This window comes from Falco rusticolus, chromosome 9 (genome assembly GCF_015220075.1).
Source record: "Falco rusticolus isolate bFalRus1 chromosome 9, bFalRus1.pri, whole genome shotgun sequence".
NCBI classification, from domain to species: Eukaryota; Metazoa; Chordata; class Aves; order Falconiformes; family Falconidae; genus Falco; species Falco rusticolus.
Window position 1 is genome coordinate 43029291 of NC_051195.1, and position 21099 is coordinate 43050389.

The 21099-nt window shown below is 51.6% G+C and overlaps 1 protein-coding gene across 1 annotated transcript in view; it reads left to right on the forward strand.

Moving 5' to 3' along the window:
• The window catches only part of ASTN2 (astrotactin 2), a 353959-nt gene that overhangs the window by 322566 nt on the left and 10294 nt on the right, over positions 1-21099 (forward strand). The gene's annotated exons all lie outside the window — the stretch shown is intronic.

The following is a 21099-nucleotide window of genomic DNA, read 5'->3' on the forward strand; positions in this document are numbered from 1 at the left end:
CATCAAATATCCCTCTGTTCAGATGTCCATACAGTTGCAACACAGCATGAAGAAAGCCAGAACAGTGAAATGTGAGGCTAACACTCTGTTCTGAGCCCGTGCAGATGTAACAACAACAGAAACATGGGAACAGGGTCATTTCATAAATTGAATTTCTTCTGCTTGTTTCATTTGTTTCCGTGGAAAAATAGCTATCTTGGAAGGCTCTGGCCTGCGTAGAATCCTGATTTAAGCCACTCAACAGGGACCTGTGCTTTTCTCTAGGCTGTTAGGTGAGCACACAGAGTCTGCAGCACTGATGCTTTTGCTTGTTCAGTAGTCTGAGGGTATCACATAAACCGAGAGAGAACTGTGAGATTGTGGAAGTCTCTTCTGCTCTGTAAATGTGTCAGACATTCTGTCTCTTTTCTTCTCCAGTACCTAGGCAATTCCACTCTGCCATTGACCGTTCAGTTGGAGTATTACCAGCCTGAGATCAAAGCTGGGCTTAAGTATGAAAGTCAAAACCAAAATATGCTCTACAAGCAAACAAATAAACAAAGTCAGATTGATTCCTTTGCTTTTGAGACTTCTGTAATTTCAAAACATAAGCTAACAAAAGAAGAAATAATTTCTTCGTCCTTTGCAATTTCGGTCTGACAAAAGTATGTTGCCTGTCAGCCCTTTTCTTCCCTTTGCCTGTAGTGCCTTGGGGTTGAGGTGTCCCTGCACGGAGGGTTTTCGAAGGGAAAGTAGCTCATGTCAGCAAAGATGTGTGTGCTCTGTAGGCTCCGGTACACGTGTGGAGAGTCCTGCTGGTCTGTCAGACATGGGTGCCCATGTGTGGGGATCCCTGCTGCTGACGTTCACACACACAGGGACACTGAGGGTGGTCCTTGAAGACTGTCAAGTTTGGTTTAAGCTGTTAAAACCCCAAAGTCTTATAATTCTTTCAAAATGTGTTGCAGGAGAGGTGTTTGTTCTCCCCTGAGGTTGGCTAGAAAGCAGTCTGTCAAGTGTCCTCCTGGGTTGAACTGGAAGAGGATGGGTGAGGAAGGCAGAGGGAGAGATGCCTGTGTGTCTGTTTAGTACTCGTTTTGCATGGACCAGCCAGCCCGGACAGTGGTTAACACCAGTCAGACTGATGGTTTGGGAGCTTGGGAGCACTGTGCTGTGACAGGCAACTTGTGATGCACCAAACACCAGTCAAGAGGAAGGGCTCTCGCTTGTCTCAGAGGTCAAACTCAGCCTGGAAGGACTAAGCTTTCATTACTCATGGCCCTTACATAGCTCAGCATCCTACAAACCCAACTGATCTCGTCACTGTGGAGGTAGGAGCTTCCCTTGTGCTTCCCACAGCCTCCCTGAGCCTTCGGTCCAGCTCATCCATCTCAGCTTCTCACCCTGTCGTTCCTTGAGTGCCTGGGGATGCCTCTTCACTGAGCTGTACCTGATCAGCCACTGGAAAGTGGTTTTGCCAGCCCAGCACGTTCATTTCAGATACTTGGGGAGACACCAAGTATCCCTCAGCCAAAAAAGGGAAATTTTGGAAAGCGAAATGAAAACCCCCTCCAGCTCCTCAGTGGAGCTGCAGTGCAAACACACCAACTCCTTCCCTGCGCCACAGATACTATAATTATAGATTAGATTAAATCCCAATGTTTCACTTTATTTACATTCCTGACCTAGCCTATTCATTTCCGGTGTTTGTGCCAAGAATCAGCACAAAATTTACTGGAAATAATATGGAAGTCATCAGGATCCCTTCCAAAGCCTTTCCTTGGAGTGTGTTCACGTGCTAAGAAGGAGCCTCGACTTTGCATTCCCTTTGTTGGCTCTGATAGGGCTTGCCCAGGGTGATCCTGAACCAACCCAAAGGCTCTGGGAGAGCAAGTTTCGGGAGTGTTGGAAGGGTGGAAACCCCTTCCCAGGGGATGGAGATGGGACACTGCCATCAGATGGAAGGGGATTCAGTTAGACCTTAGAGTAACAACACAAGGCTTTCACCTGCAGCCAAGACCCACCAAGCCCTGCCCAGACAGCATCATCCCCTGTAGGGTCTGGAGGCCATCGCCAGAATGGCCAAGCTTAGCCTCTGTCATCACGTGCTGGCTGACAGCGTCCTTTTATTTCGGCCAGCTTAAGACAAGCAGCAAAGGTGTTGAGTAGGGAGAACCCATCATAGCACAGAGAGACGGTAATTGCAATTCAGCAGGCTGAATGTGCTGGAGGAGCTGGCCCAGAGCAAGGCTGATTAATGTTGACTGACCTCTGCCTTGTGCATAGCTGGGATAAAAAGTGGAATGGAAACCCTTGGTGCTCAAGAGTGTGCTAATGCTGGCAGCAGTCCGCTGTTCCTTATATGATACTAATTGTTATTGTTGGTTTTCCATCAGAAAGACACGTGAGCGAGCACTGGAGCAATCGGAGACAGATCCCAAATAGCTCAGTGGCATGGGTTAAAACACATCTGTTACAGCCCTTGGCTGAGTCCCCTGTGTGCACAGGAGCTGTGCTGCTTCATTGAATCCACCTCTTCTATTCCACATGCTCTCCAGCTTCCTGAAGCTGAGTGGTGTATGGCTGTAGTTTCTTCTCAGGCACTCCTGGCTTGCGGAAGCTCAAACAAGGCAAGTCAGCAGTTGAACAAGTGTTTGCTGAGTCCCTGTGCTCTAAATGCAGGCTTGTCCTCCCTCAGCAGTTTAGGGTTGCTTCAGAATCAGATGTGTGGTCATTTTTGCTGAAGGAAGCCCAGCACCAAACTGTCTGGCCCCGCCTGGGCTGCGCACGGATGACTGCAGTGGAGGTGGGTTGGTGCCAGGAAGGATGGGCTGTACACGGAGGTCAGGGGTTCAGCACAAGGAGGAGACAATCTCTCTTACTGCTGATATTAATGAAGTCCCATGCATGGAAGAAGGTTAGTTCCCGTTGAAGTTTCCAGTGTTAGGAGGGTACACATAAAAAAGCTGTAAGGAAGACATTCATGCTTTCTTCAGGGCCAGTCAAAGTGCTGGAGGCTTTCCCCAACTTTGCCATTTGCTCTGCTGGGTGATTTAACCAGATCACTTTGTCTCACTTTCATCCTCATCTGTTTGCCTGTCCCCTTCATAGGCACAGGGTTTAAGCTCTGTTTCGCTATCTCTGCATACAGCCCAGCCTGGGTGAATGAGATCAGGGCTTCCAGGTGCTGCTGCAGCATCCATTGGCCATCGCCCTTCTAAAAGTTTGGTTTGTGCCTCAGTCCTTCTGATCTCTCTCTGCCACCAGTATTCAGCCACCTGGGACACATCTGGAGTCAGGATGCACCTTTCTACTGACCTTATGGAACCTTCTTCCCTAATTGTCCTGGTTAAACCATGACGCTAGTGTCTGCCAAGTGTATGAGCATCTCCGTCCTTTTCGCTGGAAAGATCAGGTTATCCTCCACAAATTCTCTGCTTCTGCTCGTACCCCATGCCACAAAGAGAAACAGAACAGCCTTTGTTGCCTCCCACATTTGGCTCCTCCCCATCCCTTCCTCAGGACATCTGCATTGATACAACATTCTTGTTTTTGGCCTAAAACCTCCCGGCATCCAAACTCCAAACCTGGCTGGGTCCAGGCCCATTCGTATTGCTTCTCTGGGGGTGGCTGCAGGAAGGCTGGCAGCGGGGGAGGGAGGAGGAGGCATGGACAGGTCGTTGTGTAGGGTATTGCAGCTGGGGGAATGTGCAAATATAGGATTCGTCTTGGAAATGGTAACGGGGTGGAGAGGAGGAGCTTGGCCTCTTCATTTGTTGGTAGACAAATGGACCTTTGCAATTCCACCTTTTCCCTGTCACCCATCCCCTGTCGGCAGCCCTTTACAGTTACGGACTTGGAGAGTATTCTTATTTCTGAGTGTGTAGAAACCTAATGCCACTAACATACATCTGTCCAAGTCTTATCTCATTGCCTAATGGGAGAGCAAGTACAAGAGATGCAATATAAATATCAACGCACAGGCGTTGCTGGCTTTGATTTGCCTCTAAGCTATGCATTGTGCTACTGCGTTGGAGTCATTGGCTTTGTTCATCAGTTCTCCGTGGTATAGAACACTTTTTTCCTGAAGGCTGGAAAGCTGGGGGCCAAGTTGGTTTGATTCTTACAGCAAGGTTTGAACCCTCTCCCCTTCCAGGACACAAGGAATTCACTGCTTGGCATGGACGTTTCTTTTATCTTGTAGGGAAGGAATAGGTCAGGAGAAGGGCAAGTGCTTTTGTTCTTGTTGGCCATGTCCTAGCAAGGGGAACTGAGGCAGGGAGGGGTTATGTGACATGCCTGAAGTTTGTTCAGTGGGCTGGAGCTGAGCAGAGTCAAGAGCTGCCCTTCGTTACACTTCACATAAGCCCCACTTCAGGAAAGCACTTAAGAGAATTGCTTTTTTGGTCAGGGGATTAAGCAATACCTCCTGCATAAAAATACAGTTTCCTCTTCCTAATTTCTGCCTGCCGTTGGGGACCCAGGTACCTGAGAGTGCACATCAAGGAACCCGAGGCACCCCCTCAAAAGTGCTGCTGGCTGGCTTTATGTCTCACACCTCCCCTCTCTCTTGTTCCTATTCTCAGTGTGTTGGTGGTGGGGTTTTTTTTCCCAGCAAAACCAACCTGGTGGCAAAATGACATTTTTGCACAGCCCTGGAGACAGCAGGTGATGCCCCTTTGCCAGCTGGAGTTTCCCCTCTGTTCCAAAGTGCCGATGAAGCTCCTGCTGCTGCACCTCCAGGAGCGATGCTCGCTCCTTGTGGGGGGCAGCACCAGGGCTTTGACACCAAGAGGCAGTGTTACATCACTTCTGCAGATCCGAGCCCTGCTTGCAGTCTTGCTGGGGTGCACACAGCCCAAAACAAGCTCTGCCCATGCTGATCCTGGAATTTAAATTATGGGCAAGCGTGATGCAGAAGGATCCAAGCAGACTGCCTGTGAGCCAGCCCGAGCCAGACACAGCATGGCCGCGTTCGCTTGGCAGTCCTGTGGCTTTAGGGTCGCTCTGCCAAGCTACGAGGAGAGCAAGGGGGTGTCAGACAGGGTGCAGGCCTGGGCTAGCAGGGCTGCTCTGCAGCAGGATTGGAGCTGGTACTTTCTGTAGTACGGTGCTGGTGTTGTTTCCCTGCTCAGGTCTCTGTTAGGGTGATTGTCCCTTCGCTGTGCACTGTTTTGTGGCTGGATAGCTCTGGTACACCCCAGGCAGACTCTGCCTGCAAAACGATGGTTGGATTTGCCACGTGTGGGTTCATGTGTCACTAGTAAACACTTCGATGTTTGGGTGGGAAGTTCCTGCCTTCTCCTTTGACTGCCTCCCTGCACCCAGTAGCAGCTCAGCCTGATAACTGCAGACAACTCAGGTTTTTAATGGGCTAATTATAGCCTTAAGGAGAGGCCGAAACAGCTGCATCCGTAAATACACCCCAGGAAGGATGTGACAAGCTGCTCTGGTGCCCAGGTGTTCAGATACTGGTGCACCCACAGGTCTTATCTGAACCTGGAGCCATACCCACAGCCTGTGGAGTAAATCAGCTCACGCAGACTCTGGATGGGACCCCAGGTCCCAAAAGCTGGAGATATTTGGCCCAAAAGATGATGCTTATCTAAATAAAAAGATAAGTCATGAGCTAATCCTACCTGCCCATCTTCTCCTCCACACTCTAGAGGCAAAGTTTGGATGCCATTACCTACCAGATCTGTCCCAGCTCAGACCAGCAATGTGTATATATCTTATGTATGGCCTGCAAGTCCATAAAACTAGTTAAACTTTCTTTGTTTTGTTTCAGTTTTCTAAATAACACCTGCAGCACATCCCACACCATCCTTTTCTTGTTGTTAAACAGCACAGAGTCCCTCACCAGCCTTGTCTCCCCAGAGAGCACTTTATCTTAATTTTCCTTTAGTTATTTTTGGGTGCGTATTTAAAAAAAAAAATATCTTTTTTAATCTTTGGACCTGCACAGAACATTACATCTGTGAGCACCCACCTCCTGGTTGTGCTGCACTGGAGTTTATCAGCACACAGTGACCTCTACAGCTCCGCCACCCCTTCTCCCCCTCCGGGTCACGGAGCAAGGCTGTTTGTCCTGGGGAGGCTGTGTGGGTGCTGGACCCCCCCTGCACAGGCCATTGCTGAAGTCAGTTGCTTTCCAGTAGATCTCAAGTGACCTTGAACTTATTCCTTGGGGGGTGGGGTTTTTTCCCCTCTGCAAAAGAAATTTGCTTGTATTTTCCTAGTTGGTGGATATTGAGCGCATCTGGATTTTTCCGTGCTGGTCGCATCTTCGGTTATGGGGTCTGGCCTAGGCCCTGTTGTGGTTGATGGAGATGTTGCTCCCCTAGATTTCAGGCAGCCTTGGGTTCTGCTGATGGAGCAGGAGTGTGGTAGGGCATGGCTGCAACTGCTCCACCTCGGCTGCTGCTGCTTCACTCTCTTGCTTGGAAGCGGACTTGTCAGGAGTGCCCACGTTTGGGGGCCTTTTGCGGTTGTATGGGCTGAGGCTAGAAATCTCTCAACTTCACAGGTTTGCAGCCCTCGTTGCCTGTCTCAGGTTAGGTTATGGCTGAAGTAACTGGCTTGGTTGCTTGGCCAGCTACTTAGATGGCCAAGGCCCTGCTGCAGAACCTGTGTTTGCAAAAGTAGCCAGTGAATTCATACATCTCCATTTTGGGACCATCATCTTCCAGGCTTTGCTGGCAGAGCCACAGCTCCCATTGGCTTCAGCTGAATTTGCACCAGGGTAGGTCAGTGTAAAATGGAGACATTCAAGGTTAGCAAGTAACCTCAAAGTAACCGCTTCTTCCTGAATTTTCCCAGCTGTAAAGCAGATGTGTTAGAACTGAGCTAGCCCCTTTGCTAGGTTTCCTGTAGTGAGGAGAAGAGCGTAATAAAATGGGAGAGAAAGCCAAGAAGTAGCTACTTGGTTGAGGAGGTGGCATCTGCATGGGGAGGTGAGACTTGCCATGGGGAGGTGGTCCCTGCTGGAGCTAAGGCCCACTTGGTCTCTGCTTGGTCTCCCCAGTCTGATGCCAACTCGTACTGCCAAGGGTATGATATTTGCCCTGAGTACCTTTAGAGTGATTGCTGCCAGCGCACATGCCCTCATCACTCCTGGTCACCTCACGCACACACGCTCACTTCCCTCATCAGGAATGAGATAAATCTGATTATGCAGCAATATGGTTTTTGTTATGAAAAGAGGAAAGAAAATACCCTGGCTTTCACTGAAAACCCTTGGAGCCAAAGCTTATGTCATAATTTAAATGTTTCTAAAAAAGAAGTAGGGTCTGAGGGTTTCTTTTTGTTCAGGGGGTGGTGGGTGGAGGGGGTGGTGGGGCAGGGGCCCGTCTTCACTAGCTGTGCTGGTGGAGCCAGGCGCCGAGCCTTGCTGCCCTGGCAGGAGGGGGTGCGAAGGGAGCCCCGATTCAGGGAGATGCCTGCCCAGACACCTGGGGCCACTGACTGGGTGCCCCGCTAGCTCAGTCACGTGGGCTTGGGTGCTTACCTTGCCTCAGGTCTGAGCTGTTGTGCCCCCAGCAGCTTTTCTTCCACCTTTTCTTCTCCTGATTTCTGCTAGGGCAGCTGCAGGGCAGTGCACGGCAGCAGCAACCAGAGCTGCCTCTGCAGCAGGCCAGCCCCTGGCATAGCGTTCTCTCCCCCCCTGAGCATCTCCCACCCCCCCGCAGTTATGGAAATAGCCTCAGTGTCTTTGCAACCAAAAGCACTGTGGAGAAAGGAGTAACCTAAATACTTCTGGAGCCCAGCAAAGTGCCGCACCCCGAGTTCTGCTTGGCAGCGTACCCCGCAGCGTGCTCCACAGGCAGTGACGTCCCTGTGGCTCTTCCATTGCCTGGCCAAACCTGCCCGCTCGCTGCTCCAGCACAGCTGCCCCCATGCAGCCCAGCCCGCGGTGTGAAGCCCACCCGCATCACCCCACATGGGCTCTCAAGCTCTTGCAGGCCACCTCCGGCTTTTGGCTCTGTCCCTGGCTTGTACCTGCTGCACAGCCACACGCTGAATTGTTTTCCAAGTGGAAACATGAGTTGAAGTATTAACTCCATGAGGGCCTTTCTTGCAATGCACCAGGATTAAATATTTATGTTGGCAAAAAGCACGTAACAGGCAGCTCAAGATGAGAGATAATGAAATTGAGGTGTGTGAAAAAAAGTGGGGGGAGGCAGGGGGCTGCAGGAGCAGAAGGGAGAGGGACCCAGGTGGGTTGTAGTATGTGTGCATGGGCGATTGCTTTTGGTTTTATTAATACCCCACCTGTTTGTAGGAGGACCCCAGCCCCATCTCTGGGAGCTCTGTCGTGCAAAAGGGAGTGCAGAGATCAGCCATCGCCGTTCCTTGCATGCACACCAGCGTGGGGTAGGGGTAGGTGTCACCCCAGTGACTTTAACTTAGAGCCTTCTGAAGTGAGGTGGGGCAGGGACCATTGTGGGGAAGGTGCCTGGGCAGGGAGCAGCAAGGGATGAGACCTTCTCTGTGTCATCTGCAAACAATGTACGATCCTAAATCATTAATAGCAGTGATATAGGATCCCTCGCTCTTCCAGACCACTGCAGTCAAGGTTATTTACCGGTGACTGTATCTGATCAGGCAGCAATGTGGTTTGGATTATACGGAGGGTTCCCGATCAGGTCAGGAGGATGCTCATCACAGCGACCGCAGCACACCGAGCAGGGAAGGCCCATGCAAGCCTCCATGGTGGGTGTTAACGAAGAGCCCTGCAAGGATGAGCAGCAGGGGTGTGTGTGTGTGTGTGTGAGAGGGGAGCGGGCACAGGCGAGGTGCACGGCACGGAGGGTGTTGGGCAATGCAGGAGGGAAAACCCCAGCAGGAAAACAAGCAGCACATGCAACAGCGCAGGGCGCTGCTCTTTCTCAATTCATTATCTTTATGAGACAACAACATCTCTCTCCTTCCACCCAACAAACAAGTATCGCGGAAGGCAGCACATGGAGGGTGTGAGTCCTGCACCGTGCTGTGGGAGCGTGGCCAGTCGCGGAGCCTCCGGGGAGGTATGAAACAAGGCATGAATGGAGTGTTAGGAGGGAATGGAAACTCTCCACTGGCTCCCAGGCTGGCTCTTGCGGGGGGTCCCTTGCTCACGATGACAGTGCTGCCTCTCATAAACATGCATTTCCTCATCCCCGTTTGTTTCTCTCTCTTGTGCAATCTCTTGTACCAGACGGGAATGGGGAGTGAGTCCCAGTGGTACGAGAATGTGTTACAAAAAAACTTCCCACCCTGCCACCAACGAAGTACTGAGAAATAACAACAGGGTTTAGAAGAAGAAAAGAGAAAGAAAAGAAAGATGGGGGGAGCCAGATGGATTTGCTACTGGCCGTGAGTTATTATTCTGAGTGTAAACTCAAGGGCATGGCTGTGCCAGTAGTTTGCAGCATCAACCAGCATTCAGAAGCCCCTGCTTTGCTCTGTGCTGTGCACTTCTCTGGGAAAAGGAAGCTCCTTCCCCAAATGACTTTCCTGCATGAAAAACATGGGACAAAAATACGGGTAAAGTCACTTGGCTGAGGTCACATAGTCCTCAAACCAAGAGAAAGTCCCAGCTCCAGCCTGCCTGCCTAACGCCATCCCCTGTGCTGGGTTGTTCCACTTGGGATATGCAAGCAATGCAGCTGCTGCCAGTCCATGGGCATCGGCCAGACTGCCCTTCTCGATCGACACTGCTGGGACAGAGCCCAGCCAGGGTGAGGTGTGTTCCTAAGGTGTAGGATCCAGAGCAAGTCCCACCATTAAACACAGCGTTGGACTGACAGTAGAGGTTAGAAAGTTTCCTGGACCTGGGCTGGTGGAGCAGGGATGGAGGGTCCATGTCCTAGCTCTAGCTGCAGAGGAGGAGTTGCAATCCTTCCATGCAGAGGGAAAAGCAAGGGAAGAAACCTGCAGGGAGCGATGACCCCAGAGCAGCATTTGCAGGAGAGCGGAGCTGGCTCCACACCTCTGGATGCTTGCAAGCATGGCCACCGCAATGGCGAGGCACCCTCCCGAAATGTGGGGCAGTGGGTCTGCAGTCCTGGCAGAGGCTCGCTGAGGGTAGCAGGGCTCTCGCTCCTGGCTGGTTGGCTGTATAGCCATCATTTCAATAAAGAAATTATTACAAGGGGGTGGGGAGACTGGGAGTTGGGGAGGACGGGGGGTGGGGGGCGCGTAGTGGAGAAAAACACAAAACATCTGTTTTACTTCAAATCAGGGAAGATTCCTTTGCTTGCAAGGAATGTGTAAATCACGCCGGGCTGGGAGATGTACATAACCCTGCCTGAAAGCTCCTCTGTACTTCAAACGAATTCTAACGTGCTTACTGGGATTTTGTTTTTATTATTTGTTTCGGAGCCCCCCCGCCTCGTCCTACCCTCCGCCCTCCCTTTCTGCCTGCCAGAGCTGTGAGAACCTCCTGCCCACTGCCAGCCCCTGGCCCTGTCCCCCCTCGATTCGGGGGCCTCGGGGCATGGGGCAAGAGGCCAGCGGGCAGCAGCGACAGCAGACCTGGCTTGCGTCCTTCTGCTGGGGCTTGCGGGCACGCAGCATCCCTGCCTTGCCACCATCCTCCCCCCATGCCATCCCTGTGCCAGCATTGTGGGGCTGTTGCAGGGACCCATTGGCTGCCCTTGCTGCTCTTGCAGCCCGGCACAGGGTGTGGGTGCCTCTCGGAGGCTGGCACATTTGGATCCTGCCTGGGATGCTGCAAGCACAGCTAGCAGAGGAGATCCCCTCCTCCAAGCCATTCCCTTGTGTGCGGTTATTGTTGTGCTTTGTGCGGAGGGTGAAGCTGAGGCTGGCCAATGGTGCTGAGGACAAACCCAACAGAGGTAGATAGATCGACAGCCTCTGTTAGTAGGGATGCACAACCACCTCCCCATGCCAGCCTACTAAGGTGACTCGTCCTGCACCAGTGGGACCACCCTCGGGGCTGAGGATGGGCTCCGCTCCCTGTGGTCGAGGCAGCCAGCCCTTTGCCTTTCTTCTGAGGCTGTTGAGCAGGAGGCCCTATTGTGGTGGCTTATATAAGAACAGTCAGCCATCGACTCGCTTGACGTGGACCACCCACTACTCTGCAGATGACACTGGCTTTTGAAGTCACTACCAGCCTGGGCTGGATTTCAACCAGCAGCCCAGATGGAAGCCAAGCCCCCAGGAGGATGAGAACAAGCCCTACCAAGGGGATCTCCTGGGGTAGCGAACTGTGGAGTGTCTGGTTCTTGTTTAGAGTGACTGTGAGGTTGGGAGGGGCAGGCGTTTCCCAATTTGCCAAGGGTCACAACCTTCCTCTCCCCCCATCTCCCCAGGGCCGGCGATGGCCAAGCCTGGCAGAGTGTTGGTAGGTTGAGCGGCTGGTATGGTTAGCTGTGAACATTTCCATTGTGGAGCTCACTGCAGGGGTCCAGGGCCTCGCTTGTCTCTCCTTTCTCCCTGGCACAACTGGAGGAAGAGTTTGATTTATTCCCTCCCTTCTTCTGAGCAGCCTTCTCGTCTCCTGCAGCCGCAGCCTCCCTGAGCCCTGCTGTCTCTTCACGGAGGAGGACGGCAGCCATCCTAGGAGCAGCCCAAGTACTGAAGTGATGCATCTCTCCTGGGACACCCACCCAGCATGCAGGACTAATGCTTTTAGATGAGGCTGAAAGCCACTTACCATAGATCCCTGTGAAGAAGACAAGCCAAACCTCGGAGTAATGGAGTAATGATCTACCCCACAACACATAACCTTCATGAAGCTGGGGCTGGAGGCTTCGGGGAACAGGGGGTGGGGTGGGCTGGACTGTGGCTTTGGGAAGAGTGGCAGGGTTGTCCTGGGCCAAAGCGGGTAGCAGAAGGTATTACAGCGGGAGGGAAAGAGGATGCGGGTGCTGCCTGGGGATACCCTGGCCCTGGGAGCGGTGGGGGGGTTGTGGAGAGCTAGAGGGATTGATGGTCATTGCAGTGCCCGTGTGAAGGCTGCAGCAGGACCCGAGGAACATGTGGGATGCAGAGCCTGGGGAAAGCCCTCCTTGGCTGTGCTGTGCCCAGGACAGCTTGATCCATCACCAGCTCTTGCTGACTCTCTGCAGCCGGAGCAGGATGAGCCCCTGTGGTTTGCAGCCTCAGGCGTCAATCTGAGCCATGGCGTGGGGGGAATTGTTCCAGCAGCACGGGGAGTCAAAGGCAACTCATTTGACCTTTGTCCAAAGGCTTTGTTTGGGATCTCCTGGTGAGTCCCAGCAGAACAGGGACACTGGCACTCGACAGACTGATACGGGCTGCTTTTGCTTCACTGAGACAAAAGCAGCAGCCCGTAGTGGCTCAGCACCACCTCCTTCTGGTTCTTCACCCCACCGAGGGACATTGGAATTCACATCCTGGGTAACCTGGGCCTTTTTCTGGCCTTGCCAGGCAGGGGGGAAACAACTTGCCTCAAGCCCTGAGACAGGCAGTGGAGACTGCAAAGAGCTGGGCCAATTTTTGCTGCATTGCCTTTATAAGCACATCTGCGAATCTTCATCCTCGCAGCCAGCAGGACGAAAGCAAGGCCACAACTGCCAAGAAATACGGACCTCAGACACCCTCTATCCGTTTTGCCCAAAGCTGGTAATTCCAGAGTGATCCTGCTTTTTCTGCCATTGTCCTGTCCTCAGGGTTCAGGGACCATCCCTGTGGGACACCCCGGAGGGTCTACTGGGCATCTTCAAGCTAATAAGAGACTTCTTGCTCCTCGGAGCACCCCTAGGAGCTAAAGCCCCAGGGTTGCAATGTTAATGCTATCTCATGTCAGGGCAGCTTTTTTTGGGTGTGCTGTCCTGCTGCCGTGCCAAGGAGCTGTTCTGTCATCCACGTCTTGTCTCCAGCTGAAGCTTTGTGCAGTGCAGCGGCCCCTCTCTACAGAGAAGCTTGCTCTGCTAATCAGTGGCGTAAAGCTGCTCCTGAAAGGATGTATTCTGAGTGTGAGCCATGCACGGGGGAAATAGAAACCTTATTGAGGGTGAGGCAGTAATTATCTGCTCCTTGCCAGTGGTTGCAAGGGGCAGGGGTGACAAAGGAGGAAGTCTGTAAGACAGAGAAAATGGCGGGGGGGTGGCAGGGGGCACTGCTGGTGCTCCAGCCCTGGGACAGTGAAGGATGCAGCAGCCAGGAGGGCTACAGTGACCGTGCTGCACCTTCTGGGTGAAACCATGGCCCTGCTGAAACCGGCTGGCATTTTTCCCTCATTTCCAGTGAAACACTTTTTCACCTGAGGCAATCTTGGCACTGCCGCTTGCAAGGTGTCCGTCTGGCAAAGGGGCTCCTTGTGGGATCTTGGCCCTCCAACACAGGTATCATTCAGGAGCAGGGCTCTAGGGAACAGATGGTGGCCTGTGTATCAAGGCCCTCTTTCACATCCATGGTGGTACTGGGAATCGCTGCTCCGGTGGGGTTTATTGACAGGGTTTCGAGGGAAATCTTGGGAAATTGAGACGCTGCAGCTGAAGCTGGGAAGGTGAGCGTCCTGCCGGGGATATCTCTAGTGGGAAGGCAATGGATCCAGGCAGTAGCAAGAAATGATCTTTATTTAAAAAAAGGTTTAAAATTAATTTTATTTCTTTCCCCTTCATCCTTTTTTTTTTTTTTTTTTTTTTTTTTGGATCTTGTTTGACAGGGATCTGAAACACAAAGAGATTGATGAAGTGCTGTAGGGAGCGAGAGCTGAGCGAATTTGCGTTGTAGCTTGGCTCAGGCATGCAGTGTCTGCCGTGGGAGCAGGGGGATCGGTGCTCGCACCTTCCCCGCTGCAGGTTTTGAATCTCCGTGGCTTTGTAGCTGAGAGACAGAGGACAAACCTAGGAAACCTGGAGCAGCATAGTATGCTGACCCAGTGCCGAGGGAAGACAGCGTTTCAGTGCCCAAAGTCACGGAGCGGTATTTTCCTGTTGTCAGCTCTTGAACTGATAGACTGTCACCAAGGTACCTTGTTTGTGCTACCTGGGGGTCGACCTTGCATGTAGACATGCTCGGCAGTCTCCTGTGAGCCTCTACTCCCTCTTGTCACCTCCTCAGTGCCACTCAGCTGCTGCCTCAGATAAATCCAGGTGCCAGATAAGAAGGCATCTGATACTGCTTTAGTTTCTGCGTCTCTCATCAAGCAGCAGTGCGTGGCAGCTCTGCGGTTTGTGGTACGTGCAGTGGGTGCCGCAGAACACTTCTGTGAGTGCGGTGGGGGGATGCCGTGACACCAAAGTGGCACTGTCCTGTGCTGCACTCCTGTAATGCATTAAGTAGACCTGCTCTCCTCCCTGGTAGCTCCCCTAAGTACCACAGTCTCAAGTCAGTGGTTTTGAGTATGGACATGGCATCAGCTGCAACTCAAAGTAAACTTGCAGTGCAGATAACCCTGGGTGACATTTCCAGGGTTGCCACAGAGCAGAGATGGACCCACGGCTGTGCAACCCTGTTCCCAGCCCCACAGCTGCTCCACCTGTCCTCACCATCTCAGAGATCAGGTCTCCTCTGCCCTTTTCCAGAGGTCTTCTTGAACAAGCAGCCTCTTACTGTGCAGAGCAGCCTGTGTTCTTCCTCCTGCCAGGAGTATTTGATGGGCACTGCTTTATATGCTTCCAAAAGGCATCAGACACCTGAGGCATGTTGTGGCAGGTACATTTATTTCCCTCCATCTGACAACTGTGGTCTGGTATTGTTGAGAGGCATCTGTTGAAGGATAACGATTAGTCTCGCAGCACTTGCTGTCCTGGAAAAAAAGGTGTGAATTGTGAGAACAGTTTACTGACAGCCTCATGTATTCGTGTAACAGCAAAGCTTCAATGCTCTGGTGTGGTACCAGCGTTGCTGCTAACCTGTTCCTCCATCATGCTGATGGGAGCAAGGTCTGTTGTCACAGATGGTTAAAAGAAGCCCAGTTATAAAAGGTACTTTTCTTGGGTGGTAGAGCTGTGAGGAGAGCTTTCTAAAAGATGGGTTTTTTTCAAGATGGCACTATCCACTGCTTCCTTATTGCAGTATAGTTTCTGCAGGAAGGCAGAGCCAGCAATAATGGCAATGCAGAAAAGGAGATGGTCCTTTTGCAGAAGAGGTATGATAGATAAGCAGCAATTTGTGGGTGGTGGTGGCAGGTTGGTGGTGGCTTCCTCGGTGCCTCTCCCCAGCGTGCAGCTGGCACCGAGCTGCTCAGAAACTCCTTTTCCAGGGTGAGCTGCCCCCTCTGTGATGGCACAGCCTGAGGTCACAGCAAGCCCCTTCCCCCCAGCCCTGCTCCACATTCCCGCCAGGATTCAAATGCCCTAACAGGAGCATCTGATTGCTGTAATGCTTGTGACAGTTCCAGCCCTGGGGAGGCAGCAGAAGGACATCCACTGCCCTGTAAAGCTCAGCCCACATCCCAGGCCTCCAGCAGAGCCTCTGGTAGGGATGCAGCATGGTCAGTCCCATCCATGCAGTGTGCCCAGTCCTGTCCCAGGGTACCAGCCCAGCTTGCTATCTGGCACCGTGGGCACAGGCATGACTTTAGTGATCAGCCCAAAGTCAGGGCCCAACAAATAGACCAAGAAGTCCTCTCCTTTCAAAAACCACTCCCTGCTTATTGTCTGCTTGGCATTTGCTGCAGAGACTGGGGGGGGTTGTTTTCATTTACCTTTCTTAATTATGCCAAATCACAGAGTCGCCAGTAAGCTAAGCTGCATTCCTGTGGCTTGTGTGAACAGGCTGCTTTTTATTTGATTTTATTTCTTTTTAAATTGTAATGGTTTCTGAATTGGGAATGCTTGCACTAAACACCCCCACCCCCTTTCTGTGCTTGCCCAGACTGCTGCTGGCAGGCGAGCACCGCTTCTGCTCCATAGCCTTCAATGAAAATGGCTGGGAGGCTCAGCAGGAGATGTATGAGCCCATGGAGGGGGGACAGGGGTGTGTGGGTGCCCAGTGGCCCCATGGATCATGCACACCTTGTGGCATGCAGCTGGGGGTAGAACACCCACAGCACCCCATGGCTCTCCCAACTTGCAAAATAGTCTTTCAGGGAAACTCTTTGTGTAAATTTATTGATGGTTTTAGTAGCCAGGAGATGCTGAGATGAAGGTTTGTTGCTGCTCACCACACTGATGCTCTGCTGTATCGGCACAAAGAAACACTCACACGCTCTCAGCGAGCCCCTCACCTTGGTGTCTGGGAGCTGAAGGCCCTGGAGGACTGGGAGAGGACACTGTGGGTCTCCTGAGCATGAGGGTGTGCAGTGCTGGGTGTGAGGAGTGTGTTTACACCCATGTGTGTTTGTTGCAGCATTCCTGGCAGCTCCGCTCTGCCCGTGCCTGAGTCCGGGCACAGCCCAAGCCTTGCGGGCCCCGGGTTCCTCGTGCCCAGTCCCCGTGTTGAAATCACCGGGGAGTGGGGAGGCAGGGATTGCCAAGAGCTGGTCCATTGAGAGCTTTTAAACAGAGGCCTCCAAATTGTTTTTCAGCTGGAACAGGAGGTGAGAAGGGCTGGCAAAGCAGGGGTGTGATGTTTGTGTGTCAGCATGCTGGACCAGCCTCAGCAGCGTGGCGCTGGTTGCGTGCGAGCCCACAGACCCTGGGCTGTGCAGAAGGCACGGACAAGCTGTGACCAACCAGAGGGTGATGACAGGGCTTGCACATAACACCAAGGTAATGCAACCTCAGACAGGTCAGGATTTGTGGTTTTGTGCTCAGCATCATGGTGGTGGCACCATGCTGCCAGGGGCGAGAGCATCCGTTGTGCCACATGTGTGACCCCGGACAGCTCGGCCCTGCACCAAGCTCCAGGAGCTAGCAGCAGGACAGTCTCGTGGCCACAGGAGCAGAGTGCCCAGCCCAGGCCTATCAGCCAAGCTCTCAAGCCCTACTGACGAGAGCAGCTTGCACCACTTTGGAAATCGTGAGACCGCATTTCTGCAAGACGCTGCACTCTGGAGCAGCGTCTCTGCCCTGTCCCCCATTTACACAGTGCAGGGGTCTCCTCAGCACAGCCCGGGTTTGCCACAACAGCCACTGCTGTTGGATGCAGCCAGCTACTCATAGGCACACGGTCACTTAGCGGGGTGTTTGGCAGCTGCAGGAGTGCTTGTTGGACTCCTTCTTGGAGCCTTTTCTCTACAGCCCATTTGTGGTACAGCACGTCATTCAGCAGCTGCATGAGCCCAGAGGCTTCTGGAAGAGCAGTGCACAAGGCAGAACAGAAATGCCTGTGGTATCTCTGTAGGATATAGAGAAATCAGCTGCTGAGCTGAGGAAGGTCAGATGCAGAAGTCCTTATCTCCCTTCCCACAAATAAGGATCATGAGTAAAGCACTCAAACATCATGAGCATCATGAGAGGAAGTTAAAAAAAACATGAGCTGACATTGTTGTCTATAAATAAATAACATGTTCTGGGGGTTCATCGTCAGCCTTACAATTTCATGCCTTTAGAATTTTGTGTTTGGGGTTCTTTTTCTTTCAATTGAGAAGGGATAGATATTTTTTTTCCTTTTTTTTTTTTTTTCTTTTTTTTTTTTTTAACACAGTTGACTATCTTCCACAGTCGTTAGATTCCAGGAACCGAAGCTTTAACACGCCCCTCCACTTTCTCTTCCTTCTTCAAGAAGCATCTTGAGCCTAGTGATAAAATCCAGGCTCCAGCCAACGTTGGGTGGGGTATCTATGAGGAAGGTGTTGACATTTCATGAGGCCACATGTTAATTGCTTTCTATCTCTCTCTAAAAGTTCCTTTGGGTCCCAATAGGTTTGGATTTTGTAGTAAACATTGAAGCGGCATTACTTTATAGGACCCTATATGCTGGGTTTTGCGGCAGAGGTGGTGGTGTTTCCAGGCATGGAGGAGCTGATCTCTGCGAAGAGCATATGTGCTTTGAGTGGTGAAATGCTCTTTGGAAGCTCTTTGGGCAAATATATATATTAGTATTTCTAGAATATCAAATGTTGTATATAATCTTACTGAAGGCACGGGTGAAAAAGAGGATCAGCTGTGAGACGGTAGCAGGTAGCCCCAAGCTCCTTTGGAAAGCACAGGGAGAACATGAGAAAACATTGTGAGGAAAGTTTATTGCTAAACAAAACACCTCCAGGTTATGAAGGAGGCTTTGCCAGATCACAGCTACCATATGGCATTCCAGGTTTTCTGATATGGTTTCATGCACCGAGTGTGGGTCTGGGACCTTTTTGTTTCTGGCTTTGACTTTACCCCAGAGATCCTCTGCCTTGGGCAAAGCAGTCAGAACCACTCTTTGGCCTCCTTTTTTTTTTTATTTTATTTTTATTTTTTTTTTAACAAATTACCAGGGTTGGCATAATTAGGTGCAGCTCCTCATCATCCATGAGGATGCTGCCTGTTTTCATCCTTGGCCCAAAGCGCTGTACGTAGATGTAAGTATGGCAGGACAATCTCCACGTAGCATTGCAGAGCTGGACTCCAGCCCACCACATGCCCTGCAGAGCTCCCTCCCTCAGTCATGCTCACTTTGGTTTTCCCCTTATTTGCTGTGCAGACATCCCCATCCCTCCTGTGTAGCGGTGGTCCCTCTCCTCCTGCCAGCCACCCTCTTGGTGCCCTGTTGGGTCCCAGGCTGGTCTTGTCCCTGCCAGCAGCTCCTTGCTTGCATCTGCCGGATGCTCAGATGCTCAGAGATGTTTCGCTCAGGTGTAGCAAGCAAGATCTGACCGTTAATGCCGGGTTTACACTAGCCACACATCTTTGCGCTCTCTCCTCTTAATTGTCTGTTTCCGGGAATAAAAGAAAAAAATAAACCCCAGCACTCTGCGCAGTGCCATTAACTGGCTGTAAAAGTGTTTTGCCGCAGAGAGGCTGTGTGGTCAAGTGGTTTGAGAAGAAGATTGGAAGCCACCATCTCCCGAGTTTCCAAATCATTCATGTCACTGAGCCTCTCCAGGGCACGATGCTTCACCCCGTATGTCTCTGTTTACCATTGATAAAACAGAGCTATTAGCACTGCTGTGCTTCAGGGTGATTTTTGGACCGTAATTGATGTTCAGACCTTCTGAGATGACTTGCTGGAAGGAGTTAGAGCGGTGCAGAGGGCTGCGTGCAGCCGGGGCTGCCAGCCTCCACCAGAGCTGGATTTACTGGTGCTGATTCCAAAATGTCTCATTCAGGATGAATGGAAATTCAATCCTTTCCTCTACGGTTCTTGAAAGGGGACGGGTTTCAGGTGAAGTAAAGCAATTACTTTTCTTCTCAGAAAATAATTTTTGACTACATCAAAATCACTTTGATTCTGATGTTTTGTCATTTACATTTTGGTTTTTTTTATCCTTATATCATCTGAAAAAATGGTGAAATGAAGGGCTTGTTTGTTGATATGTGTTTTTTAACCCAGGCCTGCCCAGTACAGATGCTCTTGCTCTTGGCAGCCGAGTGACTTTGTTTCTGTGTGTTCTGGGCAGAGGGGAAAAGTGCAGCCAAAGGGCTAACGCAGGTCTTGAACATCACCCAAAGGGGTGGGTGCATGTGCTTTAACACCCAGCCAGTCCTCTTGACCCGGCTGGTGATGGAATATGTGATGTGGGCACTAATTGCTGAACGAACATTACAATAGCAATGTGATAAAAGTCTTCTGTTTTTCTAGGAAAGTGCTCTGGCACTGATTGCCTCAGAGCTAATGGAGCCTTACTGACTGAGCTGCTATGGGCAGAGCAGAGGTTACACATTAGCTGTGCTCACCCATTTAAAAAAGAAAAGCATGGCCACTGTAGCTAAGCCAGTGACCCCAGAATGGGGATGGAGATCAGCTCATGGCAGTAGCCTGTACTTCCAGCTCTCTTACTGCTTGTTGTGCTTGTGCTGATGAGTGAGAAGACCATTGCCCACTGCTGAGCACCTGGACGGGCGGCAGGACTCCTGGGGTCTGCCCAGCTCTCCCACTGCAGCTTTCCTTGTCTTGCTGGGGCTGAGGTCCCCCCACCCAACAGTGGGTGCCCCTGTTGCTGTTGCTTTCTGGACCTGGAAAGAGGGTTTCATGCTGCCAAGCTGCAGAGACACATAGCTTACCTGCTCGCAGCAAGAGACTCCTTAGTCACCTTGAACCCCTCGTCTGTTGAAGGGAGGAGCAGGGACGGTGTCACCTCTGGGATGGGATGCAAAGCCCTGAAGTTAGACTCCTGCCCTGAATTCAATATTACCCTGTTGCTCTGTTGCTGTCCCTTAATTATAGCGGAAGAACAGCCTGTGTGTGGTACTTGTGAAGTTGCACGGTGTGGATGTCCTTCCTGAGATGCTCCCACTCTGAGCAACGTTCCTTGCAAATTAAGGAAAATGATGTCATGCCAAAGAATTAAATAACGGCTCCGTGAGTGAGCTCAGCATGCGTGTCCCCTGCATGCCCCAGCTTTGTGACAATGGGAGTTGTCCCTACGCAGAACCGGGTTCCTTGGCAGTCTGCTGGCATCCTGTCAGACTGCAAGTATTGTTAATGCTAATTGCTCAGAGAGAGTATGTCCTGTGCTGGGAATTGCTACCGTGCAAATGTCAGCTCTTATCGGCTGCATCTGGGGTGCTCAGGGCCAGTGGGGAGGAGGGGGGAGCTGGCAGTGCTCGTGTGTGGGGTGAGGAAAAGGGAGGCATTGCTTCTGTTCCCATTAAGGATGCTAAGGAGTTAGGACCATTCCTTAAGTAAACATACCTCAGGGTCTCAATCCCATTTAAGCTTCAGCTGCTTTTATGGTACTCCTTGCACTCACTCGCAAGAGCTGCTTGCTTTTACCTCAGGATAAGGAGCGGGGCTGTGTTATTTCTTGGGATCTGGGTACCCCACCACCAGGCATCTCAGACCTCCGAGGGGTTCAAGGCAGCTCCTGCACTTTGTCAAAGCCAGCTTGAGTTTCCGTGCCTGGCTCAGAGCGAATAAATATGAACTGATGCCTTTTGGGAGAGTGGACGGAAGATTGTAGCCCCTGCTGCGAAGAAGCATTCTCAGTTTGGAGCTTTGATACTCTGACCAGGACTCTGAGCTCAGCATCCCAGGACATCCCATGCAGCCACAGCCTGTTTATTCAATGCTTCATTCAGCACAAAAGCCATATTTTACTGTCAGATGCTCTCCATTAGCTTCAAGTGTGAAATTATCATTCCCACCCTTTTACCAACCCCACCCTGGTGAGGAAAT